This window comes from Elephas maximus, chromosome 4 (genome assembly GCF_024166365.1).
Source record: "Elephas maximus indicus isolate mEleMax1 chromosome 4, mEleMax1 primary haplotype, whole genome shotgun sequence".
Lineage (NCBI taxonomy): Eukaryota > Metazoa > Chordata > Mammalia > Proboscidea > Elephantidae > Elephas > Elephas maximus.
The window spans coordinates 97397937-97410914 of record NC_064822.1 but is presented as its reverse complement, the minus strand read 5'-3'; positions in this window follow the sequence as shown (position 1 = coordinate 97410914).

The window sequence follows — 12978 nt, the reverse complement described above, 5'->3', positions numbered from 1 at the left end:
ACACACACACACACCTCTGGGGATCCTGAGATTACACTTGTCACACTACAACCGCCTGCTTTGAGACTCACCATTCAAAGGCAGGAGGCCCTAGGTGATGCAAACAGTTAACGTGTTTGGCCACTAATCAAAAGCTTGTAGGTTCAAGTCCACCCAAAGGTACCTCAGAAGAAAGGCCTGACAATCTGCTTCTAAAAAACCAGCCATTGAAAATTCTATGGAGCACAGTACTACTCTCCGACACACACAAGGTCACCATGACTCAGAATCAACTTGATGGTAACTGGTTTTGGTCTAGTATTCAAAGGCAAATGCCAATGTAAGCAAAGAGCTAGACACAAAATGTTGGCAGATGATTTCGCAAGAGGCTGGAGGAGACTGGGACAATGTATAGACTAATATCTTTGGATCTAGATCTGGCTATTTGGTCAGCTGATTAATAGGCCATCAAATTGGAGAGCCAAACTGGAGCTCTAATCCAAATCAATGGTAGTGTTTTATTGATTCAGCCTGACTAAAACAAAGACATTAGGGCTAATGAACCTCATTAAACATATAATGCATTAAAATCAAATGCAAACAGACAGCATATTTAATGAAGAAGAGAGTTGTAGGAAAGCATATTTACGGCTTAATCACATATAGATGGCTCCTTACACTTCAGGGACCTAGTTGCTTTGCTGAATGAATAAGTGGACATGATACACTGATGGACAGAGACCAGGAGATGAGGAGAGTGAGATGGTCAGATGAGGAGAACATCAACTAATTTGGCAGTTTACAACCTATAGATAGAAGATCCCATAGGGAGCATAGTCGCTATTGCAAAGGTTTTCCACTCCGTAGGTACAATAAGCACCCTACTATAGATCAAATAAAAGTACAAGTACTATCATGATAAGGGGCTAGGGGTGTGTGCCAGAAAATACCCAAGAATCTACAAAGCTACCACAGGGGTGTGTTCCAGAAAATACCCAAGTGTCTGAAAAGCTACCACAAGGAAATCTCAAAGGGAAAAAAAAAAATGGTGCTCTGCCAAAACTCCCAGCTCAATACTCAGAATCTAGTAGGAAAGGGACAGCCTGAGGCTTCTATCTCTGTGGAGCATTTCTTAGGCACAGTGCTTTCAAGTTTCCACCAAAGTAGCTCTTTAAAACAGAGAAGAGAGATTGCCAGGTCCTGGAAGATTTGACAGCACATCCAAAAGCAGAGGCCAACATTAAGCCTAGAATTTCTTTAATGTTTTCGCTCAAACATGCTGGAAAATTTTGTTTTCTACTCCACAGTGTTTGTTTTCATTTTCAATGACTGCAATATTCTGCTGCTATAACCTCCATACCTCCGAGTATTCTCAGAGTATACATACAACAAACAAAAAAAAATACTGTCAAATCGATTCCAACTTATGGCGACCTCTCATGTGTCAGAGTAGAACTGTGCTACCTAGGGTTTCAAGACTGTGATCTTTTGGAAGTAGGTCACCTGTCTTTCTTCCCAGGCACCCCAGATAGGTTTGAACCACCAACCTTACACCTTGAACCCTTAACTGTTTGTGCCACCCAGACTCTGAGAGTGCATGTAGCCCAGTTTAAAAACTGAAAATCTGACCTACAAATAATTCAGAGGGCTACTGTGCGTACCACTGCTTGAATGCTTTCATGTACCTCTTAGATAACTGTTAATGGAGTTAGAAAAAAAAAAGCTCAGCCCTTGAGTATTTCTAAATTATATTCTACCAACATACTTAGCTGGTCCACCCTTCACTTCAGGAGCTGAGAGTAGAAGTAGAAAAGATTACAACCTGTCAGATGACAGTTCTCACCAACTCTAAGAAGATGAAGGGTGAAGATTTTAGGGAATGGCTTCCCAGAAAGATCAGCTACACATAACCAGAAATGTAGTTTCTCAAACACGAGTAATGGTGGAGCTCCTTTTAAAGGAAAAAATAGCTTTCATTTTAAGGAAAAGCGAAGGCCCCTCTACTTTTGACTTAAGTGGCTTTTATCATGTTATTAACTGTAAATTTAAAAACATAAAACTTGGTATTAACTATTTTTGCTTATGTTCTGACACAACTACAAAATGAAAACAGATGTACATGTTAAATAAAAACAAAATAAATTGTGATTAACAGCTTCAGTTTAATGTAACCAATGATGTTGCTGTACAAAAAAATAAATCTCTCAGTGCAAATAAGGTTCTGTTAATTACAACAGAATTTTTGTTGATGTTGTTAAACTTAAATGGACACTTGAGGACAAAAATTGCAGGATGTTACTGAATTATAAAGTTGTAGTCAATATAACCAAGCATATGCCTATATATGCTTTTTAATTATCATCAAAGTGAATAAACAAAAAACCAAAATTCTCATACAAAATGCACAGCATTCTAGGAGCATCCATAGACTATCCTCTCCTCTCCCCCTACCCCAGTCTTAGATGTGCTGATTTAGTTAGGGAAATAAAGATGTGGAAATAAAATGAGAGTTCTTATCGTGCTGTATTGTTCTGATCTGTTTATTCACCCACAAAAAAAAAAAAAATCCACCACTAAACAGAATGCCCCATAAAGAAATGTACTGTCTGGTTCATGCATTTCTAGGTCTTAGTGTAGTACCTGGAAACTCTGGTGGCGTAGTAGTTTAGTGCTATGGCTGTTGACCAAAAGGTCAGCGGTTTGAATCCGCCAGGCGCCCCTTGGAAACTCTATGGGGCAGTTCTACTCTGTCCTATAGGGTAGCTATGAGTCGGAATTGACTCGATGGCAACAGGTCAGTCCAGTACCTGAAACATAGAAATCCCTAAAAATACATTGATTTAGTGAATGAGTGAATGAAGGTCGTAGAATTCCGTGAAAGTGTTATAATCCAGGTGGTGATGAACAGAATAAGGAAAAGCTATTCTAAAAGTCAAGGAAAGATAGTAATGATCAAACTTTGGATGTTATCAGCAGTGACTTATCTCTTGTCCAGGAGAATGATGCCTCACTAGATGATTCCAGTAGCTATTGAGATGAGGGAAAGGACCAGGGAAACCACTGGGGTCAATTGTGCTGCCAGAGACTTGGAGAAAACTGTGGTCCTGAAGGCTGAGGTTACCAGCTGGTAAAAGGCTATTCCTGGAGCCCAAGGAGATAAATATGTATGTTTGCTAGATAATTGTCAACTTATGTAAATATTAAAAAGGGGATGGACCTGGTCATTTAAATTCAAATAGCATAATTGTGAAATATGATGATTACATAGGGTTTATGATACTGATTTTATTTTCCTACTAACTGAAGAGAAGCTGGAAAAAGGCATTAATTTGGCTGGAAGTCGATCTTCTCTTTTTTACTTTTTGTTTGTTTGCTTCCCAAATTTCTTGAGCATAAAAAAATATATATTTTTCTAGGTGTGAACTATAAAAATAAGCAAGTACAATAAAAAAAGAGCCTCTCCTTTTTAAGTAGGCAAAAGATACATTCTTGTGTGTGCAGAAAATTAGATTTCAAGGTGTAGTCTTCTTCCCACCTCTTAAGAAGATAAATTGTAATATATTCTCCATGCAAAGGTCTAACAACTGACAACACTACTTGTTTTATCTGTCCTAAGGGACAGGTGTAACAAGAGAGACTGATTACATTGTCTAGGAAGATTGGAGGAAACTACATAAAAATACTTTGCTTCTCTATGTGATTTAAGATACAAAAGAGAGTTTGTTTTAACCAAAAGTTTTCCACTTTGAGGGTTTCTAACAAATATTCCTGTCATGTTAACTTGCCCAAATTTCCTTTTTATCTTAAAATATAACCTAATTACAATTGTAGATGCCTGAACTAGAAATTCAGAGACCTAGGATGGGGTACATGAACCACAATTTTCTTGCTGGGTTGCTACTTGATTAATCAGTCAATCAAAAATTATATTGAGTATTTACTATGAAAAATCAAAAATTATATTGAGTACTTACTATGTGATTAGTATATGTTCTTATCTATATTTGCCTTGACTCTGAAATTTTTATTTTTTTAATTTAGCATTTCAGCATATGTATTACCTATAAGTTTTCTCATATACTTTGAGGAATAACATGGAGGATGGAAGAAAGGATGGATGGAGGGGTGGGTGGATGACTATACAGAGAGATAATATGCTGTTAGCACAAAGAACAGTAAAGAATATAATACAACATATAATAAAGTACAAAAGCATATAATATAATCCCTAGTGCTTCAGAGGAACTCTGGTGAAGAAGTGTTAAGAGCTCAGGCTGCTAACCAAAAGGTCAGCAGTTCAAATCCACCAGCCACACCTTGGGAACCCTATAGGGTAGTTCTACTCTGTCCTATAGGGTTGCTATGAATGGAAATTGACTAGACGGCACACAACAGCAACAGTGCTTTAGGAATTTAGTAGAGTTAATAATAGTTGGGATTGACTGGAAAATGTTCATGTCTTAGTCTCACACACCCCACGAAACTCCAACACCACATCAATAAGCAAGATTTTTCTGTTCTTTACCGAGGCTGTGGACAATGTTCAAGAAAAATCACATGGTTTCTTCTTCTCCTTCCCCTCAGTGGATTTTCAAACTTTCACCACTTTCTTCCAGCTCTCTATTCTTCTCCTCCTTCACTCTCAAAAGACTGCCGGTCTTACTTCACAGAGAAATTTGAAAAAATCAGATATGAGTGTTATCAATCTCTTTGTTATCAAATTCACTGAATACATTTCAGTCCTTGACTTTATTGACCTCCCTGAGGCATTTGATACCGATCACTACTTTCTTGTTGCGACACTCTCTTCTTCTTGACAACCATGACACTCCTCTGTTCTGAGTCCTCCCTTACCTGTCTGGCTCTTCCTTCTCAGATCCTTTCATAGGTTCTTCTACCTCAGTTTATATTTGCTGATCATATTAGTCAGGGATGACTGAAAGACTAGAGGTTTACAATAAAAAAGCAAAAACCAAACCCATTGCCGCCGAGTTGATTCCAACTCATAACAAACCTAAAGGACAGAATAGAACTGCCCCATAGAGTTTCTAAGAAACACCTGGTGGATTTGAACTGCCAACCTTTTGGTTAGCAGCTGTAGCACTTAACCACTACACCACCAGGGTTTCCGGGGTTTATAATAGCAAGCATTTATTTTTGTGCTTTCAAGTCTGCAGGTGGTCTGCAGTTCTGCTGAACTAGCTTGACCCCAGGTTGCAAGCTGGGCTCAGGCCTATTCTACCTGTGTTTATTCTGGGCACACCCTGAATTCACAGTGGCAAGGCTGGGAATGTTACTCTCACAACAGATCGCCAGAACACAAGAGAGCAAGTCCAACCGCACAAACACATTTCAAGCCTTTGCTCACATCCCATGAGCCAAAGCAAGTCAGATAGCCAAGACCAATGTCAAGGTGCAGATGTGTAATTCTCCCACCATGAAACCACTGCAAGAGTGTGAAAGTAGAATTCAGTTACTAGGAAGTAAAGAACAGGGACTAATATTCAATTTCATCTTCCATTTTTTTTTTTTTTGTTTGTTTGTTTTTCAGGGCCCTCTTCCCTTCTTTTCTCTTCCTGGGTTCTTATTCATACCCACTATATGTTAATGATCCCCAAGTCTATATAGCTTCAAATCAGATTTCTCTACTGATTTCCAGATCTATCTTGCTGGAAGACCCACAGGCATCTGAAATGCAAAATAAATAAATATGTCAAACTGAAGGAACTGCATGCCTTATCTCTCTATAGATACAGTGCCCAAAATTGTGGCTCTCATCCAATTCATATTTACTGAGGGGTTATTATGTACCAAGCACTATCCTTGGGAGATGAGAGATCAGTTAAAAAAAAAAAATTAAAAGATTACTATCCTCATGTAGCTTACATTCCACATGCTTGTTAAACAAATCTAAAGAGACTCATTTATAGGAGTTAGAACTTATGCAATTGTGGGAGTTGATACAGCAGTCTGTCGATGCAGGCTATTGACTCTGTGACTATAATTAAGTCATGATAGTTCAGCCAGGCTGGCAGCATGGAGGGAAAGCCAAACATGGATGAAAACAAGGACAAACAAAACCATGAGGATGAGATGGAACTCCTGAGAACAAATGGAACACACAAGGATACAATGAAACCCAGGTCTGTCTCTCACCACCTCTAACCTGGATGCCCCCGGGTGGCCTGCTGGTGCCCTTCCCAGGGAGCTGCACATGCACTTGGGCAGCACTTGGGGAAGCAGATGGAGGAGATCTGGTGAGAGCTGGAGGAGCCACGGGTGTGGGAGCTGCCCATACCAACAAGGTGAGCAGCAGATCTGCAATGGCGTGTGAGATTATCATAATTCCTAGTGCCCAGAACCAACTCCCAGTACATAATACGGCTGTGACGTCCCTCCCAATGTCCAGATCTTGAGCAAATTATTTCCTGTGGCCAACGCTAACCCAAAACCATACAGGGAAGAGAATTTTGGGAAACAAGAGTTGCAGAGTAGCTAAGTTGACTGAGTACAAAGCCATCACTGTTTAAAAAAAAAAAAAAATATATATATATATATATATATATATATATATATATATATGCATAAGATATGACTTAAATGGAACCTGAATGGTGTTGTATAATTTGGATAATCCTAGAGGTGAGAGGATTCATCCAAAAGGCAAAAATAAGTATAAGTTGTCATAGTCAACAGTTTGGCCCAACTTCAGAGGTTTATCTTCCAGAAAAACGAGATTAATAGTATACATGCTTGCTAGGGAGCTTATAAAGGTCTTGTGAAACTTGATTAAAAGATGCTGTTAAATCAACATACAACTGCCAAGCGTTATGTATTTCTAATTATTTGGCAAAAAGATGTTACATGGACAAGAGAGTACAATATCTCACAGGACACTTAGGGGCCACTTAACTACTCTAAAGGAGTAATTTATTGGTGGCCTGTGACTACAGTACATGCAGGTGTAATTTACTCTCCTGGAAGCATCTGGCTCATCAATTTCACTATACTTTTCACACATATTCTGAAGAAATTGCCAATCACTTGACTATCTGGGTACAATTTACATAATTTAAAACAGATGTCACATCGCAATAATGGAAAAAAGGTTTGGTTTGGAGAACTGCTGAAGGGAACAGGCAAGGAGTGCAGCTGGCAGGCCCTGAGGCAGCAGCCACAGGCATGACCACTGCTAGGCAAGGTTTTTAAGTAGAAAAAGTTGACCTGCTGTTGTTTTTGTTGTTAGGTGTGTGTTGATTTTGACTCACAGTGACCCCACATGACAGAGTAGAACTGCTGCATGGGAAAGGTGGCTAGGTTGTAATCTTTAGAAGAACAGACTGTGAAGTCTTTCTCCCACAGAGCCAGGGGGTAGGTTCAAACCAACAACATTTTGATTAGCAGCCGAGCACTTAACTGTTGTGCCACCAGGGCTCCTTAGTGGACTTGCAAAAACCAAAAACCTTTTGCCATCGAGTGGACTCCAACTCATAATCACCCTATAAGACAAAGTAAAATTGCCCCATGGAGTTTCCAAAGAGCAGCTGGTGGATTCGAACTGCCAAACTTTTGGTTAGCAGTCGGCTCTTAACCACTGCACCACCAGGGCTCCAGTTGAGCTGCAGAACCCCTCAAACAGCCTCTTTCTTTTCGCTTTTTACCTTTTGACCTCTTTTTCATCATCTACTTATCATTCTCCCTGGTGCTAGGGAAAGAAGCCAATAAACTCATTCACACTTAGGTGTAAAAACCTGATAAGACAGCTATAGGGTATTAACAAGGTCATAAACCAAGGAAAAATATCCTAGCAATAAAATATCAGGGAGTCTTGAGGCAGTGAGGAAGGAAATAACCTTGTCCAGATTCCCCCAGATTAAGCAATCTACTCATTTAAGGCCTGCCTTATCCACTGTCAATCACCGAAGAATCTCAGTAAGACTGATGACTGTTTTTCCTCCATGCCAGTGTTCCCCACAGACCCAAGATGAATGGAAAATCTCAGCCCACCATTTGTGTTTGCTTCTTATGAACAATTTAGGTACGCCAAGGAATCCGTAAGTTTGGCGGTTTGAATCCACCAGCCTCTCTGCAGGAGAAAAGACCTGGCTGTCTCCTCCCGTAAAGATTAAACCCATTGCTGTCAACTCATAGCGACCCTAGAGGACAGAGCAGAACTGCCCCATAGAGTTTGCAAGGAGTGGCTGGTGGATTCGAACTGTCAACCTTTTTGTTAGCAGCTGAGCTCTTAACTGCTGCCCCAGCCTAGGAAACCCTATGAGGCAGTTCTATTCTGTCCTATAGGGTTGCTGTGAGTCAAAATAGACTTGATAGCACACAATAACTAGTAACGGGCCAGGACTATCCCTTCCTGTACGCTTTTTCTACTGACTGAAATACATATGCAGTATGCTGGAAATATCTTTTTTAGCATCTCTTTCTCTCTCTCACTGTTGAAATCTCTCTCCAAAACTATTTGATAAGATCTGCAACATGTGCAAGTTATCACAATTCCCAGGGCCCTGCACCAGCCTTCAGATAGATGACAGATGGGTGGGTGGGTGGCTGGATGGAGAAATGGATGGATGAATATTTGGTAGCCATTGAAAACCCTAGGGGACACTGTTGTACTCTAACACATATGGGGTCACTAGAAGTCAGAACCCACTCAAAGGCAACTCACAACAACTACAGAGGTAGGTAGATAGATTGATACTTATTATAAAGGGGAAATGTGAATTTTCAAACAAGAGAGCCCCAAAAGTAAATGAAACACAGAACAGTCTAAAAAGGTTCCATTGCTAATATCGGAAAGGTTTTCAAACCAATGCTCAGCTTTACATACTGTACAGAACTATACTTCTAGCCCTCAAGATGCCTAAAGAAGCATGTTTCAGTCTAGCCTTGAAGGCATCCCTCCTAGCCCTGTTGTCTGCCCTCCGCCACTGCACCAAACCCCCTCATCCCTAGCCCATTAGCAGCTCAAATCCATTTTAATACCAAGAGAGCTCTGCACGGGGGCCCCAATTTACTAGAGCCAAAAGGCAGAAATAAAGCTATGAAATTGTTTGCAAGAGCTTAAAATAACTGGTCTGGCAAAGCTAAGCTACACTTTGAGAGAGATGGCAGAGCGGCAGAAGAGAGAATTCTAACAATCCTGCTGCCCATAAATGACCTCCTTGCTTTGCCCAGCGGTGCACTTCCTCCCTATGAGAACATCTCCCCCAAGGCAGTGACAGTCATTCAGCTTTTTATCTTTCACCCACATATCATCTCTTTAAATGTCTAAGTGAATAGTAAAAGACCAGTGGCAATGAGAGAAGAGCTTTTAATGTAATTTAATATGACTTCAGAAACCACAGCCAGGAGACAAATACATCAGTGGATGTATTTTTCTTTTAGAATGAACAAAATTTACTCATCACGAAATCCTCTGTTGTAAGCATGTCCCAAAGGATTGCAAAACAAAAGCTAGATTCACCAGCTTCTTCCTTGCTAAACAAGACTCACCCTGTCCCTTGGAGCAGCCAGCAACCAAAAAGGGTTTGCACCCTGCCCCACAGGGCAAGCAACAGGGAGCAAGAAGGCACCCAAAGAGAGGAAGCCTGGGATGAGGAGGTCCTGGCCCTACCCACAGAGTCCAGGGCACTGAACCAAGCCACTTGGATGGAGGTCCAATATTTGGGTGCATGTTAATCAGCACCAATCTCAGTGTTTCCCTGCATCAGGCACAGAACCAGCATGATGTACCAGCCAGTACATAGACACTTGTGTTCTTGCCAGACCCTTGGGCAAGCTGGATCCGGTCTCCATTATCTAATTTGATTCTGGCCCCCTGGCTACAATGGTGGATGAAGTCCAAGCCCTAGTAAACCTCCTTACTCTGAATGGTTCCCAGGAACTCAGGTCCATTCTGGCACCTCCACAGAAGCAATGCTCAGACTATAAACCTTCCCCCTCTCCTCCACTAGCCAACAAGCTTCCAAGCTGGGCCTTGGAGACTTCCAAGCTGGGCCTTGGAGACTTCCAAACTGGGCTAGCCAGGAACTAGACAGAATATTCTTAAGTAAATATGAGCAGAAGCTGGCATTAGCACCAAGCCAAGCATTTCTGAGGTGCAACGAAACCCAGCATGTTCCTGAGTACGCTAGCTCCCAGGCTGACGACCAGTTTTATATCTCCCTCAAATTCTCACATTAAAGATTAAATTTATCTTAGATAAATGAAGCACCCATCATAAGTCTTTTTTATCCTACTTCTATCCATCTGATAAATGTTTGGGGCTTAAGATTAACTTTTGGTTCATCTTGGCATACCAGAAGCTAGCCTTGTGTCAAGCACAACGTGTAAACAACAAGATTTTGCTGAATTGAATTATCCTTGCTGGTAATGGAGCCTCTGCGTGGTGCAAACGGTTAGTGTGCTCAGCTGCTAATCAAAACATTGGAGGTTTTAAGTGCATGCAGAGGAGCCTCAAAAGAAAGGCCTAGAGATCTACTTCTGAAAAATTAGCCATCGAAAATCCAATGGAGCATAGTTTTGCTCTGATGCATATGGGGTTGCCATGAGCAGGGGTCGACTGGATGACAACTGGATTTTTTGCTGGTAATACAGTACATATCACAGACCACATATTCCCTTATATAAAACTTAACCTGAGTATTGTATTGAATTTACTTGTGTACCATATTAGATGCTTGTATAGGACTGGAGGCATCATAGATGACCGATAAATGTGTTCATCAAATAAAAGAAGCCAGAGAATCATGAATTTCCCAGAACCATGAATTTTTTTAATCTAATTTACTATTTCAAAATTATCTAGCACTAAAATTTTTTACCACTGTTTCTATGAAGTTGCAGAATAGATGTATTGACTTTAACCATCTCTTCTAATCAATATTCTAAATTGGCTTTAACCGCCTCTCCTTATCAATCATCTCTAAATGAGAGATACCTTTAAAAAAAAAAAAGTCAAAGACTTACTTAAAGAGCTGAAGAATCATCCCTGACTAAGTACGCATTGTCTTCCTAGCAGGGCGACTTAGTGAACTCACTTCAGTGGAGCTGGTGGTCTCGGATTGTCAGCAGCTGGTCTCTGGGGCTTGTTAGACAGCAACTGGAGCTGGGGGCAGACCCATCCCCAGAGAAACTTTTCCTCTCTAAAACACACTATGCTGAGTGAAGTCGGTCAGCCCCAAAAAGTCAAATATTGCATGATCCTACTTACATGAAATACCTAGAATAGGCAAGTGTATAAAGATCAAATTTTATTCGTGGTTACCAGGGCCAGGAGGGGAGGGAGAAGGAAGAGTCATTGTTTAAGGGACACTGAGCTTCTGTGAGAGGTGACGGAAAAACTTGGAAACCAATTACAGAGATGGTTGGACGACATAATAAGCATAATTAATGTCATTGATTGTACATGCGAAAATGTTGAAATGGCAAATGTGTTGTTACATATATATTTACCACAATAAGAAAAAAACAGGCATTTGGCCATTGGGCCAAATATTTCCTATGGACACTTCTCATATCAAGAATCATAAGAATATGCTATTTGATTAATGCATTTTCAGTGTTAATAAATTCAAATTGGTAAATATTACTAGAGAACAGAAAGTTACTAAGTAAAGGTGAAAAACTGATGTAAATCAGCTTCTTAGGAGATTCAGATTATGAAGTAGTTCATTTAAATGGAACAGTATTTTTCAGGGGGTCTAGAAAAATAGAACCTAGATGACAGCTTAAATATACACCATTCTAATTTCACCCAAGCTAAATAATTGTATGTTATTATAATAATACACACTATTACTAGGTAATAATAGGGTTGCATTCATATACTAAGTGCTTTACCAACTACGAGTACAATGGTTATTTGCAGTAATGGATATCACCAAGTTTGCGAAAAGCTTGCTGCCTTCATTTTCACATGCTCACATGCCCTAGTGAAACTGAATTTTCCAAAATCCTTAGAGAGAAAAGTCACAAAGGGGTAAGGCAACTTAGAAGAAGAGAAACACGAAGGAGAAAGGTGTTTGCCATTTGTGAAAGCATCTTGGTTTTTGAAAAAGAGCATCAACTTGAGAGTCAGGCTAATCTGGATTTCGGCCCTGACTCTCATTTACAAGCTGTGTGACCTCGGGCAGGTACTTGACCACTTTTTCATAATCAGTAAAAATGGTGACAATAATACTTCTTCCAAAGCTAATGCAAGCATTAAGCCAGATAACGTATACGAAACGTCTCACATCACATTTGGAAGATAGCCCACGCTCATAAATATTAGTTTTCTTCTTTATGCAGAGTGAATTCTTTGCTTCAAATTCACAGCTGACACTGGGGAGCATGAAGTACCTTGTTCCCCCACACCGCCAACCACCCCAGTTTTCCCACTTTCCCCCGCGCACTCAGGCCCCATCCCTACAGTCTGTCTTTCTTCTTCAGGTCAGTGATATTTTCTATCTCAGATCACTGAGATTTCAATTACTTAAAAGAGTACCTTTCTAAAGACAGAGAAGAGTTTCTAGGTGGGTGTAAAGCAGCCTCAGGGGGAGGGTGTGGTCTGTGGGGCCTTTAATCCAAATAAATGCATTTAATGAATAAACAAATGAACAAACAGACAAATACACAGAAGGCTGAAAGAGCTGAGTTCCCCTCATCTGGAGACTGACTAGTTCCACGGAAACCGCAAGGAAAATTCTTTATATTAACCTAACTAGATGATTGTATAAGCTGCCTTCCTTGCAGGGAACTGAGTCCTTTAATAGCACAAGTTCAGTTTGTGCTGAGAATATATTTGCCCTGCCATAGAAGCACTGGCACTCTCTCAGGCCACTGAAGAGAACAAAAACTTTTAACGCTGAAAGCTTTTCATATGGTTTCCCTTTAAAATATGTTTAGTTCAATAAGGGAAATGTAATTTACCTGGAAGGTTTCTTATGCATTTCCAAAAGGTAGACATTTACTCTCTCCTCATCACCAGGATTAGGCACAATT